Source organism: Ahaetulla prasina, chromosome 2, assembly GCF_028640845.1.
Source record: "Ahaetulla prasina isolate Xishuangbanna chromosome 2, ASM2864084v1, whole genome shotgun sequence".
Lineage (NCBI taxonomy): Eukaryota > Metazoa > Chordata > Lepidosauria > Squamata > Colubridae > Ahaetulla > Ahaetulla prasina.
The window spans coordinates 30235844-30255270 of record NC_080540.1 but is presented as its reverse complement, the minus strand read 5'-3'; positions in this window follow the sequence as shown (position 1 = coordinate 30255270).

Genomic DNA, 19427 nt, shown 5'->3' with positions numbered 1-19427 from the left:
GCCAGCATCCACAGCCACTCCGTCTTGGAGGGATTGAGCTTGAGTCTGTTTCTCCCCATCCAGACCCGTACGGCTTCCAGACACCGGGACAGCACTTCGACAGCTTCGTTGGGGTGATCCGGGGTGGAAAAGTACAGCTGCGTATCATCAGCGTACAGATGATAACTCACCCCGAAACCACTGATGACCTCACCCAACGGCTTCATGTAGATGTTGAACAGGAGAGGCGAGAGAATCGACCCCTGCGGCACCCCACAAGTGAGGCGCCTCGCAGTCGATCTCTGCCCCCCTGTCAACACCGTCTGTGACCGATCGGAGAGATAGGAGGAGAACCACCGATAAACGGTGCCTCCCACTCCTAAGCCCTCCAACCGGTGCAGCAAGATACCATGGTCGATGGTATCGAACGCCGCTGAGAGATCTAATAGGACCAGGGCAGAGGAATAACCCCTATCCCTGGCCCTCCAGAGGTCATCCACCAACGCGACCAAAGCTGTCTCTGTACTATGCCCGGGCCGGAAACCGGACTGGAACGGGTCTAGATAGACGGTTTCCTCCAGGTACTGGGGAAGCTGCCAAGCAACCACACTCTCTACAACCTTTGCCACAAAGCGAAGGTTGGAGACTGGACGGTAATTACCCAAAATAGCTGGATCCAGGGAAGGCTTCTTGAGGAGGGGTCTCACCACCGCCTCTTTCAAGGCGGCGGGGAAAACCCCTTCCATCAAAGAAGCATTTATAATTCCCTGGAGCCAGCCTCGTGTCACCTCCTGAGTAGCCAGTACTAACCAGGAGGGACATGGGTCCAGTAAACATGTGGTTGCATGTAACCTCCCCAGCAACCTGTCCATGTCCTCGGGAGCCACAGAACTGCTAGGTTGGCAGAAGCTGGGACAAGGAACAGGAGCTCACCCCATTACGCGGCATTAGGGAAGATGGCACCGACGAAGGCTGCCTCGGTGAAATGCTCTCTAATGGTTTCTTTATTTCTAATTGTTCTCTGTGACTCACTACGGATGAACGTATCTTTTCTTTTATGTACACTGAGAGCATACACCAAGACAAATTCCTTGTGTGTCCAACACACTTGGCCAATAAAAAAATTCTATTCTATTCTATCTATTCTATTGAACCGCTGAACTGCCAACCTTTCGATCAACAAGCTCAGCATCTTAGCCACTGAGCCACCATGTCCAAATAATACAATCTCTTAATGGAAGAAGGGAGGATATAGCACTTTTTTGCTTACACCAGAACTTAAGATCTGTTTACTGCTATTCCAGAGCATCAGATATGGTTACAAGATCTCAATCACAAGAGAGGAGATTCTGACTGAATGAGAGGGAAAAGATTCTAAAAAGAGAAGCAGTTTTAGCTGAGGTAGTGAATCAGAGGAGTTTGGCCTCTCCTTCAAACTTTAACTAGGATTCCGTCAGAGAGGAGGTTTTGGGCTATATAGCTTCAAATAATCCTTGAAAATTATGGTAAATTTTTACGATGCTAATCATAAATGCAAAAAAAAAGACAGGAATTTATTTAAAAATGCATACATCTTTTTAAAATCAATTTAGAATAACAGAGTTGGAAGGGACCTTGGAGGTCTTCTAGTCCAACCCCCTGCCCAGGCAGCAAACCCTACACCACTTCAGACAAATGGTTATCCAAACATCTTCTTAAAAATTTCCAGTGTTGGAGCATTTGCAACTTCTGGAGGCAAGTTGTTCCACTGATTAATTGCTCTAACTGTCAGGAAATTTCTCCTTAGTTCTAAGTTGCTTCTCTCCTTGATTAGTTTCCACCCATTGCTTCTTGTCCTGCCCTCAAGTACTTTGGAGGTGCAATTGTTTATTGTACCTCAGGTGCAATTGTTTATTATCAGATTTTATCTGTCATGTTTCCTGCTCTTTGGAACATTATCACCTGAGTGAATAAATAAGCCAACCCATTAACATTCTTTAAGCACAAGAAGGTTGAGATCGTTCTCCTTCTTTTCCTTTGGATTTCTTCTCCAAAGAAATTTTGATGGATCCTTGGGGGGATCCCATACCTGCCAGGGCTGCAGCCTTAGAAACCCAAAACTCTCTCTGCCCTCTTTTGTTCTCCTTCTGGATCTGTAGGAATAGGCAGCACTGAAGGCATGGACCAGAGTCTTAAAAGCACTATAAAGATGGTGGTGAGTTTTGATCCGGATACTGTTTTTTTTCTCTTGGGTATCCAACAGCATTTTTTGGGTGCATCTTCTCTGGCCCTTGACAGAAAAACTGTACTTTGAAAAAGAACAGTGAAAAGACTGGTCTTGAAAATGAGGTTCCACAAAGATAATGAATTGATTATCTTTTGACCTTTCTTTTTCCTGAAAAGAAAAGGACCAAATACTATGGACATATTTGAGAAGTTTGTCCCAACCAACTATGAAGTGCCCCAGGCCTGTCTTGATCCAGATTTTCCCTTCAATGGCTCCTGACAAATGCATAAATGTTAAATGGACTGGAAGAAGTTGGGCTCTAAGGGAAACATATTCCATGAAGTGAACATACACATTGACTTGTCTCCACTTAGACAGGGCAGCCTTGAGAGGTTCTGTCTGTCCAGTTGTGGAAAATTGTTGTGATATAACGACACAAATCCCATTCCTGACAAGCACTGGAATAAAAGTTCTCATGAAATTGTCTCCTTTCTCTGTGTCTGAAGCAAAAAGACCAATCAAGGTCCATCTGAAATGGAGGAGTAGTTGGACAATTGCTGGGTACTCGACACCCTCTTTGGGAAGCATCGGGTGGAAAAAGGGGAATTTAGTTTTATCACTCAGAGCTCCTGAAATAATTCCATAACTTGTCTGAAAAAGCAAGGAAGAATTCTGTATTATATTTGGGGCAAGATCAAATACAAAATGCAAGATTTTAACAAATTTAAATTGGTTCTCATGAGGACATAAAATACCTTATTGTTGATTATTCATTAGACAGGTTAAAAAGTATAGAAAATTTATAACAGTGTACATAAAGTATAATAAAAAGTTTAAAAAGAATAACAATAACTAATGTAAATTATATTTCTGTATCTACATCTTACCACAATCAGACCCAAAATGAATTTTTTTATTCAAATAAATGCCATATTATATGTATTTTTGTGAATTCTGACCATACAGAATATGTTGTTTTAATGTAAGGATCCAAAATGTCATATTTGTAATGTGCACTCCAAGATATTAATTTCTCTCGCTATATATATATATATATAACTTATATAATTGACTTTGATATAATAGATGTTATGTTTTTTATCTCTGAAGGTCCACAAATTAAATTGAATAGAACACTTTATTTGTCCAAATGTGATCAGACTCACAAGGAATTTGTCTCCAGTACAGAAGCATTCAGTGTACTTGCAAGGCAGTAGAGAAAATAATAATAATAGAAATAGAACGACTATAGCAAAAGAAAGCAAACGTACTTCCGATAGTAATAGGCACCTTAGATCAGTGGTGGGATTCAGCCAGTTCGCACCACTTCGGGAGAACCGGTTGTTAACTTTCTGAGCAGTTTGGCAAACTGGTTGTTATAAACTGGACTGGCCTGATTTTAAATTTTAATTGTGGGTTTTAACTTTTGTAATTTGTATGGGGTGTAATGTTATTTTAAATTTTCGGCATATTTGAATCAGTTTTTTAAGGGTTATTTTAATTATGGTGTATGTTTCTGTCTGTATTTTATTTGCCTGTTCACCACCCTGAGTCCTTCGGGAGAAGGGCGGTATACAAATTAAAATATTATTATTATTATTATTATTATTATTATTATTATTATTATTATTATTATTGTTGTTGTTGTTGTTGTTGTTGTTGTTGTTGTTGTTGTTGTTGTTGTTGTTGTTATTATTATTATAATAAGAAATCAATAGGGCAGAGAACCGGTTGTTAAATTACTTGAATCCCACCACTGCCTTAGATGCAATTCCAAAACAATTGGAGCACCACTAGAATAACATGAGCATTGACCAATTCATTTAGCAGTCAATTGCAAAAGGTGGCTTTACTTGGGACAGCTTACATCCTATGTAATTCCTTAGAACATCCAGATGTGACTATCCCAGATCCTTGGAAAGGACTCAATAGGGAGGCAAAAATGTCAAATTCGATCTGTACATATGGCTGATTGTCACGGACCAATAATATTAATTCCCAGTGGCACAGACACTGTGATGTGGTTGTGGGGCTTGTGTGTTCTGAGGAAGAGGAGAGCTATGCCAGAGGTTCAATATACTGGACAGGTCTCCTCAGAGGAGTCGGACAAAGTGTGTCTTTCCCATAAAACACATGGTGAGATATAAATTACAGAAATCTGTACCAGTTCTGTCATCACGGTCATCACCTTGGTTAACAAAGACTGCACTATATATTGGAATTCCAGCACATCTAGTGAAAAATGGGCTATGGGACTCAGAATTGTTGGCTGAGCAACCAGGACCAGCAGCTACAGAACTACTAGAAGAAAAGGTCTATCGCAAATATACAGCGATTGGAAAAAAAATCCTCTTCTGTTGATGATTGTCAGTGGCAATCTCTGCAGACAGGAAGAGGATGTGCAGAGGTTGAAGGATAGGGGCTGGTGGATGGGCGGGGTTACATTTGGAGTATAAGATGCACCCAAATTTGTAGCCTCTTTTAGGAGGGAAAAAAGTGTGTCTTATACTCCAAAAAATATGGTATTTACTCTATATCTGTAGAAGAACATGTCAATAGAGGGCTCCACCAGTCAGGATATTTTTTTAACTAGTGCAGCTCATAAGGAACCTTAGGGAAGAGTGATCATGCCTTATTGGAACTCAACATAATGTAAGGTAAAGGTAAAGTTTCCCCTCACACATACGTGCTAGTCGTTGCCGACTCTAGGGGGCGGTGCTCATCTCAGTTTCAAAGCCAAAGAGCCCGCGCTGTCCAAAGACGTCTCCGTGGTCATGTGGCCGGCATGACTAAACACCAAATGCGCACGGAACGCTGTTACCTTCCCACCAAGGTGGTCCCTATTTTTTCTACTTGCATTTTTTAGGTGCTTTTGAAACTGCTAGGTTGGCAGAAGCTGGGACAAGTAATGGGAGCTCACCCCGTTACACGGCAGCACTAGGGATTCAAACCGCTGAGCTGCCGACCTTTCGATCGACAAGCTCAACGTTCTAGCCCCTGAGCCACCATGTCCCCTTTCAACATAATGTAGACACAGGCAATACAACAAAGTCAAACTAGAGCCTTAGACTTTAAGAGAGCTGATTTTAAACAAACTTAGAGATTGCTCAGAAAGGATTTCAAGGATGGAAATGCTCAAAGGGATCACCCAAGAAGCTTGGAAAACTTTAAAAAGTGAGTTTATAAAAGCCCAATCTAGCACAATACCAATGAAGAAGAAAAATAAGAGATCCCAGAAGAAGTCAGCACAAAGAATTCTGTGATAAACTGAAAGACAAAAAAAGGGACAAGTATAAAAAATGGAAAAAGAGGCACAGAATATCAGCCTACGGCCCAAACCCGCAAAGATGAAGTCAGGAAAGCTAAGGCTCAAAATAAACTAAGATTTGCAACAAATCTAAAAATAAAATAAAATAATAAAATAAAATAAAATAAATAAAATAATAAAATAAAAATAATAAAATAAAATAAAATGTCATTTGCACCTCTATAACTGTCTGGTTCGGTTCTGCACCTCTATAACTGTCTGGTTCGGTTTCATAGTTCCCATCACCAATCTCTTTCCACTTATGACTGTATGACTATAACTTGTTGCTGGCAATCCTTATGATTTATATTGATATATTGATCATCAATTGTGTTGTAAATGTTGTACCTTGATAAACGTATCTTTTCTTTTATGTACACTGAGAGCGTATGCACCAAGACAAATTCCTTGTGTGTCCAATCACACTTGGCCAATAAAAATTCTATTCTATTCTATTCTATTCTAAAGAAGCTTCTTTCAACATGTAAAAAACAACATGTAAAAAACAAGAAAAATGTCAAGGAAACAATTGCTTCATTAATGAAAGAAATTGGCAGGAAGGTAACTACAAGCACGGAGAAAGCAAAACTGCTCAGTTTATGTATGCAAAAGGAAAAGCAGCCCAACCTATCAAAAGATTAGGAATGCAATTCAACATAGGAAAAAAATGATATGAGGACACCTGTCTGCCCTAGACGAATTCAAACCAACAGGTTCAAATTCATTACATCCTAGGTTTCTGAAGGAACTGGCAAATGTGATTGTGGGACCACTGAACTGTAACTTTCAAAGATCCTGGGGCATCAGGGAATTACCCGATCCAGAAAGCTACAGACTTATCAGACTGACATCAGTACCTGGAAAGATTCTGAAAAAGATAAACAAGCAAGGAATTTGTGAACATCTAGAGGCAAGCAAAGATATAACCAGAAGCCAAATGTGGGTTTAATTCTTTGGCAAAATTAATGGACCAGTGAAATGCTGCGGACATAATTTACCTGGACTTCAGTAAAGCATTTGATAAAGTAGACCACAACCTACTATTTGAGAAGATAAAAATGTGGATTAGTTAGCATCACCATCAAATCAATTAGTAACTGACTGATCAACCACACTCAACATGTAGTTCTTAATGGAAGTATATATACATGGAGGGTAGTATGCAGTGGGGTATCTTATGGTTTTGCCTTAGGCCCAGTACTCGTCAATATCTTCATCAAGCTGGCAAGAATAGCCAATATTCCAAAAGAGATGGGATTTGTTCACTATTGAAAATATTATTATTTTGTTTAAGTTTATGTACAAAATATGAGCTTCCCGTCATTGCTGCACCTTTCTTTTGTACAGAAGATATTTTCAATGGACTCAAAACCTCTCCTCATCTCCAAGCGTGCATCCAGAAGCCCCCAGAGTGATAGGATTATGATGATGATGATGATGATGATGATGAAGTTATGAGAGGATTTGTTTGCTTTGATCTTTGCTCCCTCCCTGCTGTGAATCCCATTCCTCAGACATGGCACACCAGAATGGCCACGGTGAAAGGCATCTCTTGAATTCTATATAGGAGAAGGTTGGATCTATTGCTCATCTATCATCATCCAACTCATTTTACCAGATAGAAATAGGCATGCACAAACCTGTGGGACTTTGTAGATGCCTCCTAATGTTGACATCTGGGTGGAGATGTCCCTGTCAGCTGCATCAAGAAGAGTCAACAGATTGTCCTTCTTGCCACAGCTGTAGTTGGGAACATTGGCTTCTCCAGTAGAGAGCATGTCCAGCAAGGCATCTGAAGTGCCCAGTATGTCCAGATAGTTGTCATGGATGTTGTAGCCCAATGTGCGATTTTGCAGGAGCTGGGAATTCTTGTTGGCTTCTTGAATGGCAAAAATATTGCAGAGCAGTTTTGCATGACCAACAGAGAGGCTACTGTAAATCATGTTCATAGGATTATCATAAACAACAAAAGAAACAAGAAAATACTTTTTAAAAAAATTTAATCCTCTGTTTCCACAAGCCTATTGAGTCATAAGCCATTATTTTTTATAATGTATTTTCATTATTTTTTTCTTTATATAAAATACAAATAGAAATAAAAGCAATGAAATAAAAGGAAAGTAACAGGAATAGAGGAGATAAAGTGAGGGAAAAGGGAATTTTTTTTAAAAAAAGAAACAAAATTCAATAGCTTCCAACTTTTTTCAGTGTACTGTAGTAAGATATTTAATGATATTTTAGTATCAATTTACTATTTACACTAAATAGTAACTATTAGACATTTTCTATAACAATAATATACTCAATTGTTAAAACTCAAAGTCAGAATTCCATTTTTTTCTCTTTCCAAGAAACTACAAAATTGTAGTATTGCCTTAAATTGCCTTAAATTAATGTATTGCCTTAAATTAATACAGTAATTAATAATTAATTAATTAATTAATTAATAATATTAATTAATACATTAATTAATACAGTCAGCTTCATCATTTCCATCATTTTTTTTCAATCAATTCCTCTATTGTGGAAATTAGCACTTCTTTCCATTTCTCGATGTATAGAATTATTTTGTCTAAAGCAACAAAGTTCCAATTTTCTCCCATTTCTTTATCTAATATTATTAAAATAAACATTTGTGGTTTCCATTGTAAGGCTGTTTTTAAAATTTTTCTGAATTAAACCATGAATCTCAGCTTCGTCATATGTCCACATGTGATAAAAAGTACCCTCTTTAGACTTACATTTCCAACAAATATTTGAAACTACCTTAAACAGTTTATCTGGTGTTTAAATACCATTGGTACATCATTTTATAGAAGTTCTCTTTAAAGTTATATTTCAATATGAATTTTAGTCCTTTAATCCACATAGTTTCCCATTGCTCTAACATTACATTATAACCAAAATTTATTGCTGACTGAACTATGCAATGTTTAACATATTCACTACACTTTCTAGGTTTAATTGTAACAGCATTTTATAAACCTTAGCCATTAGATGTCTGTCATTATTACAACGTATCATTTCAAATTCATTTTAGCAGCTTCAAAAGCACTGATCATCATGTAATTTTTATTCGTGTCGGGAAGCTGGTATAGAGATAGTATTGCACAGTGGTGGGATTCAAGTAATTTAACAACCGGTTCTCTGCCCTAATGATTTCTTCCAACAACCAGTTCACCAAACTGCTCAGGAAGTTAACAACTGGTTCTCCCGAAGTGGTGCGAACTGGCTGAATCCCACCACTGGTCCTGCACCAGGATTAAGAATCGCAAACATGCCATTATTTGTAGCGAAACTAATTTTCATCAGTCCACTAACCAGGTTGCAAAATCATGAAATCATGAAAAGAACCATTAGAAAAGGAAAAGGATACATCCTAAGTGACTCGGATAACCCGAATAAGACAAATAAAAAGGAGGCCATAGAAAATAAAAATGATTGAAGAATAGAATAGAATAGAATAGAATAGAATAGAATAGAATAGAATAGAATAGAATAGAATAGAATAGAATAGAATAGAATAGAATAGAATAGAATAATTTAATTTCTATACCACCCTTCTCCCGAAGGACTCAGGGTGGTTTCCAGCCAGGTAAAACACAATAAAACATACAATATACAGTTAAAAACCCGTTTAAAAAACCTATTCAATTTGGCCCATTAATTAATTAGGAAATTAGAAATTAGGAAAGTCCTGCAATATAGGAGGAAGTAAAATTCCACGGGCAAACCATAGATCAATTATAGAAAACACGACTTCAGCAACAGAGTGGTCAATGCCTGGAATGCTCTACCCGACTCCATTGTTACATCCTCAAACCCCCATAGCTTCAACCTTAAACTGTCTACCGTGGACCTCACCCCATTCCTAAGAGGTCTGGCAGGGGGTGTGCATAAGCGCACCAGCATGCCTACGGTCCCTGTTCCACTGTCCCCATTTATCTGTACTCATTTCATGTGCTCATGTCCATGTTTATACTTATACCTGTTATCTCGTACATGTTTGATGAACTAAATAAATAAAATAAAATAAACTAGGACTGGTCGTACTGAGTGACTTACAAAGGAAACTCAGTGGAAGGAGCTGCGTTGAAAGGAAACATTCTAGGGGATATTCTTGTTATAGTAAGGATCATACTAATGAGATGATCTCCTGGCTTGTAATAACTCCATGGTCTTTTTCCATCCTGGTGCTCCAAAGTCAGTGGGCACTTCAGTCTGAGCTTCCCAGAGACTGGTTGGAACACCAGCAGCATCAGGAGCAGAGGCACAAGCTCCATAATTGATGGGGAGCAATCAGTCACCTTCCTTTTTTTTTAACAAGAAGTCTTTGAAGAACCCAAAGCACTCTCCCAGGATGGAAATGCCAGTGGCTTTCCTGATTCAGACAGAGACAAACTGAGCTTCCTCTGGAAAGGGGGAAAAAGTTTCATTGAAGAATTTCAGCCCCAAAATTTGCGCCCACACATTAACGTGACATGAGGCATTTATCCTTTTCTGAAGCTTTGCATGTTGCTTTCGTTTGAAGTTTACATCAAAAAGCAGTCACTGGAGAAGTAGAAGAAGTGGTCTCGAAGACTGGGCAGGTGATAATTAGAGCGAGAAGCAACTTTTCCTTAGGGGATCCTGAAGTTCTCCCGGGATTTCATGTCTAAATGAGAGGCTAGAGAAAAGTGTGCTTGTGAAAAATCACAGATGCATCCCTTGGGGCCCAGTTCTGCAATGGTTGTGGTTCTTCCTGTCAGTTCATGTCTAGAATGTGATGCTGGAGGAAGATTCTTCGACACACAGGGAATTTACTTCTGCTGGCGGTTATTATTAACGAAGGTCTGGAACCGAGGGAGGCCACTGTACCACAGATATCCGGATGTGAATCTCTCTTTGTGAAATGGGGTCAAGAGATACAGGTGAGTTTGCTGATTACGTACCTGGCTCCTTGCTGCGTGACAGCAGCCCTGCCCGAACTGCTGGATGTGATAGCCGGGATGGCGGTTGATACCCCCAGACTTATGGTTATGGGGGATTTCAACCTGCCATCGGTCGGTGAAGCATCAGCGGCAGCTCGGGAGTTCATGGCTTCCATGATGGCCTTGGACCTGACCCAGTTAGTTAGTGGTCCCACTCACATCGGGGGAAACACTCTGGATCTAATTTTTGTCTCTGGACAGTGGTTGAATGATCTAGAATTAGGGGACTTAGTCATTAATCCCCTGTCATGGTCAGATCATTCTCTCCTTCAACTCGACTTTCGAACCGCCAACCCCCACCGCAGGGAGACAGGGCCGATTCGTTGGTTCCGTCCCAGGTGTCTGATGGACCCGGAGAGGTTCCTGACGGAGCTTGGGCCATTTCCTGAGGATCTAGCTCACGGCTCGGCTGAAGAACTAGTCACCGCCTGGGAAAGGGCGGCGGCAGGGGCTTTGGACCACATCGTGCCTTTCCGGCCTCTGACCCAGTGCCAATCTCGACTGCCTCCTTGGTATTCTGAGGAGCTGAGAGAGATGAAGCACTGGAAAAGACGCCTAGAGAGTGGATGGAGGGCCAGCCGTTCTGAATCCAACCGAACACTAGTAAGGTCTTATATTCAGACCTACCTAGTGGTGATAAGAACGGCAAAATGTGAGTATTTTTCCGCTCTTATTGCATCGGCAGATAACTGCCCAGCTGCCCTGTTTGGGGTGACCCACTCCCTCCTTCATCAGGGAGCTCAGGAGGACCCCTCGCAAGGGCGTGCTGAGGATTTCGGACAATATCTGCACGATAAAATCGCTCAGATCCAGGATGGTCTGGACTCAGACTGGATAGATTTGGACGGGATGACGGAGGTAGGTCTTGGTGATATTATCTGGGAAGAGTTCGATATTGTGGCTCCCGAGGACATGGACAGGATATGGGGAGGCTGAATGCGACCACATGTTTATTGGACCCGTGTCCCACCAGGCTGGTACTGGCCACACAATAGGTTACACGAGGCTGGCTTCAGGGAATTGTCAATGCTTCTTTGATGGAGGGTGTCTTCCCTACTGCCTTGAAAGAGGTGGTGCTAAGGCCCCTCCTCAAGAAGCCGTCCCTGGATCCAGCTATTTTATTGAACTATCGTCCCGTCTCCAATCTTTGTTTTGTGGCGAAGGTTGTTGAGAGTGTGGTGGCATGACAGCTCCCCCAGTACCTGGATGAAACTGTCTATCTTGACACATTCCAGTCCGGCTTCTGGCCTGGGTACAGCATGGAGACGGCATTGGTTGAGTTGGTAGATGATCTCTGGAGGGCTCAGGACAGGGGCTATTCCTCTGCCCTGATTCTATTAGATCTTTCAGCGGCTTTTGATACCATCGACCATGGTATTTTTCTGTGATGGCTGGAGGGTTTAGGAGTGGGGGGGCACCATTTTTCGGTGGTTCTCCTCCTATTTTTCTGACCGGTCGCAGACGGTATTGGCAGGAGGGCAGAGATCAGCCGCGAGGCACCTCATGTGTGGGGTGCCACAGGGATCGGTTCTCTCGCCTCTTCTGTTCAACATCTACATGAAGCCGCTAGCTGAGATCATTCGTGGTTTTGGGGTGCAATGTCATCTGTACGCTGATGATACTCAGCTGTACATTTCCACCCCTAACCACCCCAACAATGCCGTTGAAGTGATGTCCCAGTGTCTGGAGGCTGTGTGGGTCTGGATGGGGAAGAACAGGCTTCGACTCAACCCTTCCAAGACTGAGTGGCTGTGGATGCCGGCATCCCGGTGCAGCCAGCTGCCTCCATCGCTGACTGTTGGGGGCGAGTCATTGGCCCCTAGGGAGAGAGTCCGCAACTTAGGCGTCCTCTTGGATGTATGGCTGTCCTTAGAAGAGCATATGACGGCCGTCGCCAGGGGAGCTTTTTATCAGGTTCGCCTGATACACCAGTTGTGTTCCTTCCTAGACTGGGATTCCCTATGCACAGTCACTCATGCCCTCGTCACTTCCTGCCTGGACTACTGTAACACTCTCTAAATGGGGCTCCACTTGAAGAGCACCCGGAGGCTCCAACTGGTCCAGAATGCGGCTGCGCGGGTAATAGAGAGAGCAACTCGAGGCTCCCATATAACACCTCTCCTGCGCAAGCTGCACTGGCTTCCGGTGGTCTTCCGGGTGCAATTCAAGGTGTTGGTTACCACCTTTAAAGTGTTCCATGGCATAGGACTGGGTTATTTATGGGACCGCCTGTTGGCACAAATTGCCTCCCATCGACCTGTCCGCTCCCATAGGGAGGGTCACCTCAGGGTGCCATCAGTCAAACAATGTCGTCTGGCGACCCTCAGGGGGAGGGCCTTCTCTGTGGGGGCGCCTGCCCTCTGGAATGAGCTGCCTCCAGGGTTACATCAACTCCCTGACCTCCGGACCTTCCAATGCGAACTAAAGACCTTTTTATTTTATCGCGCAGGGCTGGCTTAACATAATTTTAACATGGGTTTTATTATGGTTTTATTATAGTTTTTAAATTTTTGTTTCAGCTTAATTGAATTAGATTTTTAAAATGTTTTTAATTTTTGGTGTAATTTGTTTTTTATTTGGCTGTGAACCGCCCTGAGTCCTTCGGGAGAAGGACGGTATATAAATTGAATTAATTAATAAATAAATAAATAATAAATATTTTATCTTGTTTATTTGTACACTGCCCATCCTGACAACAGATGACTAGGTGTTTTACAATCAAGAAAAACAAGATAAAATATTCAACATTTTTAAAAAAATCAATAAAATTGACTTTTATAGTTTGATCATTTGCTTTCTGTTGTATTACATATGTCAGCTTTGGAAGCCATACTAGGCCAAAGGCTTTTGCACTGCCACTTTCCCAGGTGTGGGAAAGCAGGAGGGGGGATTTGGTAGAAGGGGCCATTAGACATAATCACATTCTTCCTGCTGGTCAAGGTCAGGCCGAGCCGGAGTGATTTCTCCAGATGGGACATTGGAGCGATTGGAGCATGTGATTGGCTGAGGGGTCACGGGAGTGGAGATTTTGGAGGTAAAACCCGGATCCCCCAACTTTGAAAGATGTTTGCTTTGGAGTCTTTTCTGCAGGAGGGGGTTTTCTGGAACGCGGACAACATACACATCAAATGTACTGTATGGATCATATCTTTTTCTACCCTATAAAATAGACTTGGACTTACTTGAATACGCTTGCAGGTTTTACATTAGGTGCAAACCCTGCTGGGAAACAGTAATATAACCCATAAATTTGCCACTTCTGGAATGTTATCTAGAATCAAGAGGCTTCTCATTGTTGACGTCTCACCTGTAATCAATGTCTTTTATTAGTTGATCACTTGCTTTCTGATATATCACATATTGCAAAGGGATGCATCATTTGTTTCTATACCCTATAAAAAGTCTTGACACCCCCCCCACACACACACACACATTTAATGCCTGCTTTTTACTTTGTCTGAATTACCTGGCAATTTGGATTTTAAGGTGGGCAAAAAAAAACCTTTGCAAAAGAAAAAGTATATCTTCAAGGATCAAGTTCTAATCAGCTCATGATGAGTTTATCAGAGCCCAGATGAAATGGGGGGGGGGGAGGACACATTATCATAATGGATAGTCACCTTATGCCTTGCCAGTTGCTCTCTTTTGTACTGGAATCTGAGTAGAAACTCAAGGTCAACCATGCAAGTGCCCGACTCTGTGAAAGAAACCCTAAGCCACTGTGCTATCCAGCCAAGGATACTTGAAACAGCAGCTGCTAGCAGAATCTCTGGCAAGCCCTGTGCTATGCGGTCTCCACTGGCTTTGCAGATAAACACCACCCAAAACTGATAGAAAACAGTGCATGGCAACACAGAATAACACTCACAGCTAATATAACAATAGACTTTTATTGCCTCCTGTTAAGTTCGGGAAGTAACGAGGCTGGAGACCAGGGTAGTGACAACAGCTCTTTAATATATGGTGAACCAGCAACAGGCTGGGGAAAAAACCTCTCCTTATATACAGTTCTACCGGCGGCTTTAACCAATCAGCAACGTGCTTGTTTCCCGCCAAAACCATTTAAAGATACATTACACTCCTTCCCCCCAGAAAACACTTTACCTATATTTACATGATATTTACATATTATTTTTCGACGTAATCACGCAAATAGACTGGGCGTCTCCTGACTCTTTCGGACCTGCGCAGTACATTCCCTGGGAGTGGGTCGAGCTGACCGGAGGGGCTGTTTGCTCCTCTCAGCTCTTTCTCTAGGCCATCCGGCCCTGGATTATTAGCAGAGTCGTCCCTGCTGTTTTCTACTGGAACCTGTGGGCGTCGCTGGACCTCCGGAATTTCAGCTAAGTCCTGCGAGTTCTCCGGGTTTGAGTCGGCTGTGGAATCAAACATTGTGTAGTCAGGGCCCGTTTCTATTGATTCAGATTGTTCAGCTATGCTCAGATTTGGTCTATGTGGCGCCTCCATACTCGACCGTCCCTTAATTCTACTAAGTATGATTTGGGACCTGTTCTGTTTAGGATTTGTCCTGCTATCCAGGTTGGGCCTTCACCATAGTTGTGTGCCCACACCGGTCGCCTATGTCCATTTCTCTTGTTTTTCCTATTTCCCTTGTAACCCTCCGGTATAGTTTGGATGTAGACGGTCTAGGGGCACCTGAGCCGCCCATTAACAATTCGGCTGGGCTTCTGCCGGTTGTGACACAGGGGTTCTGTGTTGGACTGCCAGGAAAATATCTATTTTTGTTTGCCAGTCGCCTGGCTTAAGTCTGACAATGCCTCTTTAGCGCCCGGACGGAACGCTCTGCAAGGCCATTCGTCGCAGGGTGGAAAGGCGCCGAGAGGGCATGTCGGATGCCCTCCTCTGCCAAGTATTCTTCAAATTGGGTTGCCGTGAATTGTGGACCGTTATCGGACACTAGCGTGTCGGGCAACCCATGGGTTACAAATAGGTGCCTTAGGACTGAGATCACGGCCTCGGCTGTCATGGATCTCATGAGAATGATTTCCAGCCATTTGGAATAGGCGTCTACTACGACCAGGAAGGTTTGGCCGTGGAAGGGGCCGGCAAAATCAATGTGTATTCTAGACCAGGGGCCCTGGGGTTTCTCCCATTCCCGAACCGGGGCCGTTGGGGGTAGCGGTCTGGACTCCTGGCAGGCCTGGCATTTCCCTACCCTTTCAGCAATTTCTGAGTCCATTAAGGGCCACCACACATAGCTTCTTGCTAAACCCTTCATCCTAACGATCCCTGGGTGACCCTCGTGGAGGAGGTCCAACACCCTTTTCCTCAATTTTTCTGGAATCACCACTCTATCCCCCCATAGCAGGCACCCCCCTTGAGCCGACAGTTCCCCACGTTTTTTTACAAATTCCTTAAAACGCTCGCCCGGCGCAGCGGGCCACCCTCTTTGTACCCAACCGAGTACAGTTCTCAAAGTAATGTCCCGGTATGATGCCCGAGCCACCTCCTTAGATGTGACTGGGCCAGAGTCCAGAGAGTCAATTAACAGTATGGGCGTCCCCGGAGTGGGGTCTTCGATCGCTCCTGGTAGTGGGCATCTACTTAATGCGTCCGCATGCCCCACCTCTTTTCCCGGCCGATGCTGCAGTTTGTAGGAATAGGCAGCCAAGAAGATAGTCCATCGGGTCAGTCGTGGCGACAGTGCCACAGGCGTTGGGCGGTCGCCAGCCAGTATCCCTAACAGTGGTCTATGATCTGTCACAATTTCAAAGTCTCTACCAAAAACGTACTCGTGAAACTTTTTTACCCCTGACACAATAGCTAGCGCTTCCTTATCCAACTGGCTATAGTTCCTCTCTGTCGAGGACATCATTCTGGAGTAGAAGGCTATTGGGGCTTCTGTGCCATTTGGAAACCTGTGGCTGAGCACAGCCCCCACCCCGTAAGGAGAAGCATCGCAGACTAATACCAATGGCAATGAGCTATGATACTGAACCAGTAAGCTATCGCTCGAGAGTAGGTTTTTTACTGCTTCGAAAGCCCTAGCTTCTGACTTTCCCCAAGACCAAGCAGTATTCTTTCCCAGTAACTTATGTAGCGGCTCGGCAACGGTTGCCTTATTTTTTAAAAAGACCGCGTAAAAATTCACTAGACCCAGGAATGCCTGTAGCTCTGTTTTGTTTTTGGGCGCTGGAGCCTTTCGTATTGCTCTGACCTTACTTTCAGTGGGGTGAATTCCCTCCTTGTCTATTCTGTAGCCCAAGAAATCTACGGATTCTACCCCTATCTGGCATTTGTTCACTTTAACCTTTAGACCGGCTGACCGGAAAATGCCCAGAACTCTTCTCAAACGCTCCCCCAATTCTTCTAAATTTTCGGCTGATACCAATACATCATCGAAATAGGGACTACCCGGGAGCCCTTGCAGAAGTCGCTCCATTAAATTTTGGAATAGACCAGGTGCCACACTCACCCCAAACTGTAACCGGGTACACTTGAAAGCACCTCTGTGAGTCACAATCGTCTGGGCTTCGGCTGTGTTGGCGTCTACGGGTAGTTGTTGATAGGCTTGAGCCAAATCTAACTTGGCAAAGACGTGTCCTTGCCCCAGCGAGTGCAGCAAATGTTGCACCACGGGGACCGGGTAAGCGCTTTTCTGCAAGGCTTTGTTTAACGTCGCCTTGTAATCAGCGCAGATTCTAACTGACCCATCTGGTTTTACTGGGGTGACGATTGGCGTCTCCCACTTTGCGTGATCGACTGGCACCAGAATCCCCTGACTGATGAGCTTGTCTATCTCCTTGTCAATCTTAGGTTTAAGGGCAAAAGGGACTCTCCTTGCCTTTAACCTAATGGGGGCTACCTGGGGGTCTAAATTGAAGGAAATAGGGGTCCCCTTGTACTTGCCCAGGCAGTCCTTGAAGACATCTTCGAACTCGTTCATGAGTGTGTCTTTTAGGTTAAAGTCACTTCTGTAGATGCCAGTCACTCCCATGCCCAATGCACGGAACCAGTCTAGTCCCAACAGACTTGGCAGTGTCCCTTCGACTATCGTGATGGGCAGGGTCTTCTTGTGTGGTCCATACTCGACGCGGACGGAGGTGGTCCCTCGAACAGGGATGGGATTCTCTTGGTAGTCGTCCACTCGTACCCGTTGTGTTTGCAGTTTGCGTTTGGCGATTCTCGGCAAAGCTTTTGCAAAAGTGTCCCAGGACATGATTGTGATCGCTGACCCGGTGTCCACTTCTAGTCGGCACGGCACTCCTTCGATTTTTGGTTTAGTGAAAATTTTCTTCTCGGCGGGTTGCTGCACGGCCTATGATCACGGTCATTCGATTTGAGTTCGCGCCTTTTGTTTTGACCAATCGCGGTCGCCTTGCCGATCCCGCGCTCTGATTGGTTGGTTTGAATTTTCGGCGGAAGGTTGGGGTGCTCGACAGACTTGAGCCAGGTGCCCTTCTTCTCGCACCGACATGTAGCGTCCTTGAACTTGCATCGTTGACGCTGGTGTTGCCCTCCGCAACTTCCGCATTCATCCCGGTCTTCTTTTCCCCTTCTCTCGTGAGGCAAACTCCTTCCTCATCCTCGCCGCCTGACTCGGGCTGGATTTCTTCACTATGGACCGGGGTTGATTTCGCTTGTGCTCGCCGTTGGCGAGTGGCTTTGCAGGGTTTCCGCCGCTTGGGTGGACATCTCATGAGCTCTGGCTTCGTCCAGAGCGTTTGCCAGCGTTAGATTGCTTTTTGATAGCAGCCGCCTCCGCAAACGCATGTCTCTGACCCCACTGATGAGTTGCTCTAACAGCTCCTCATCCAAATCTCGGTACCCACAGTCCTTGGAGGCTTTTCGCAGGGCGGCCATGTAATCGCTGATGGATTCGCCCTCTTGCTGTCTGCGCTCCCCAAATTCAAAACGCCGTACGTATTTGGACGGTGTTGGCGCGAAATGGTTCTTCAATAGATTTTGCAGAGTTTGCCACGGTACCGATTGTACCGGCGTTGGCTCTGCCAGGGCTTCCGCAATGTCGATGACCTCAGGACCGCAGTGGCTCAGGAAATATGCCCTTTTGCGGTTGTCTGGAACTCCTTGCAGTTCGTTTGCTTCTAGGAAGCTTTCGAAACGGGTCATGTACGTTCCCCATTTCTCCCTGGCTGGGTCAAACGGTGCGGGCGGAGTGTAGCTGGCTATCTCCGCGTTTCTGCCCTGAGTTTGCTGGGTTCGGTTCTCCGTGCGTTCAGCTCGTTCCTGATGCTCTCAGCCTCGAAATCCCATCCTCGTCGCCAGTGTTAAGTTCGGGAAGTAACGAGGCTGGAGACCAGGGTAGTGACAACAGCTCTTTAATATATGGTGAACCCAGCAACAGGCTGGGGAAAAAACCTCTCCTTATATACAGTTCTACCGGCGGCTTTAACCAATCAGCAACGTGCTTGTTTCCCGCCAAAACCATTTAAAGATACATTACACCTCCCTTATGCTAGACTCTGAGCTTCAGGAATGGGACTGCGGAGCCAACTTGGTATTCACAGATGAAATTCACAATAGGTCTGGCAGAATTGAATCTGATTCACTCACCAGGACCAGTGTTGTGGTCCGCCAGCAGCCTGAGGAGCTGGCAATGGAGTTGGACAGCGATGAGGCTGAGGAAGAGTGTGGGCCAGTCCTAGAAGTTGGGGAAGGCCTGGATGAGGGCTCTGCATCAGAGGCTGAGGTGGGGGCAGGGCCATCTGGGAGTGAGGTGTGGACTCCAGAGCCTCCAGAGAGTGACAGTAGTGAGGTAGAGGAACAGAAGGAGCCTGTTTCTAATGCACGCATGAGAAGAATTGCCAGAAGGCAACAGCAGCTCAAGAAAGAGGATGACTCGGGAGTAGGGCCAAGAGATGATTAGCCCCTCCCATAAGGCTTAAAAAAGACCAGCAACGGTGTTTGGGCTTTGCCGGAAAACAACATTGGTACTTCGTCTTCTTGCATTTATTTTTGTACCGGTGTCTTCTGAACATTTGCC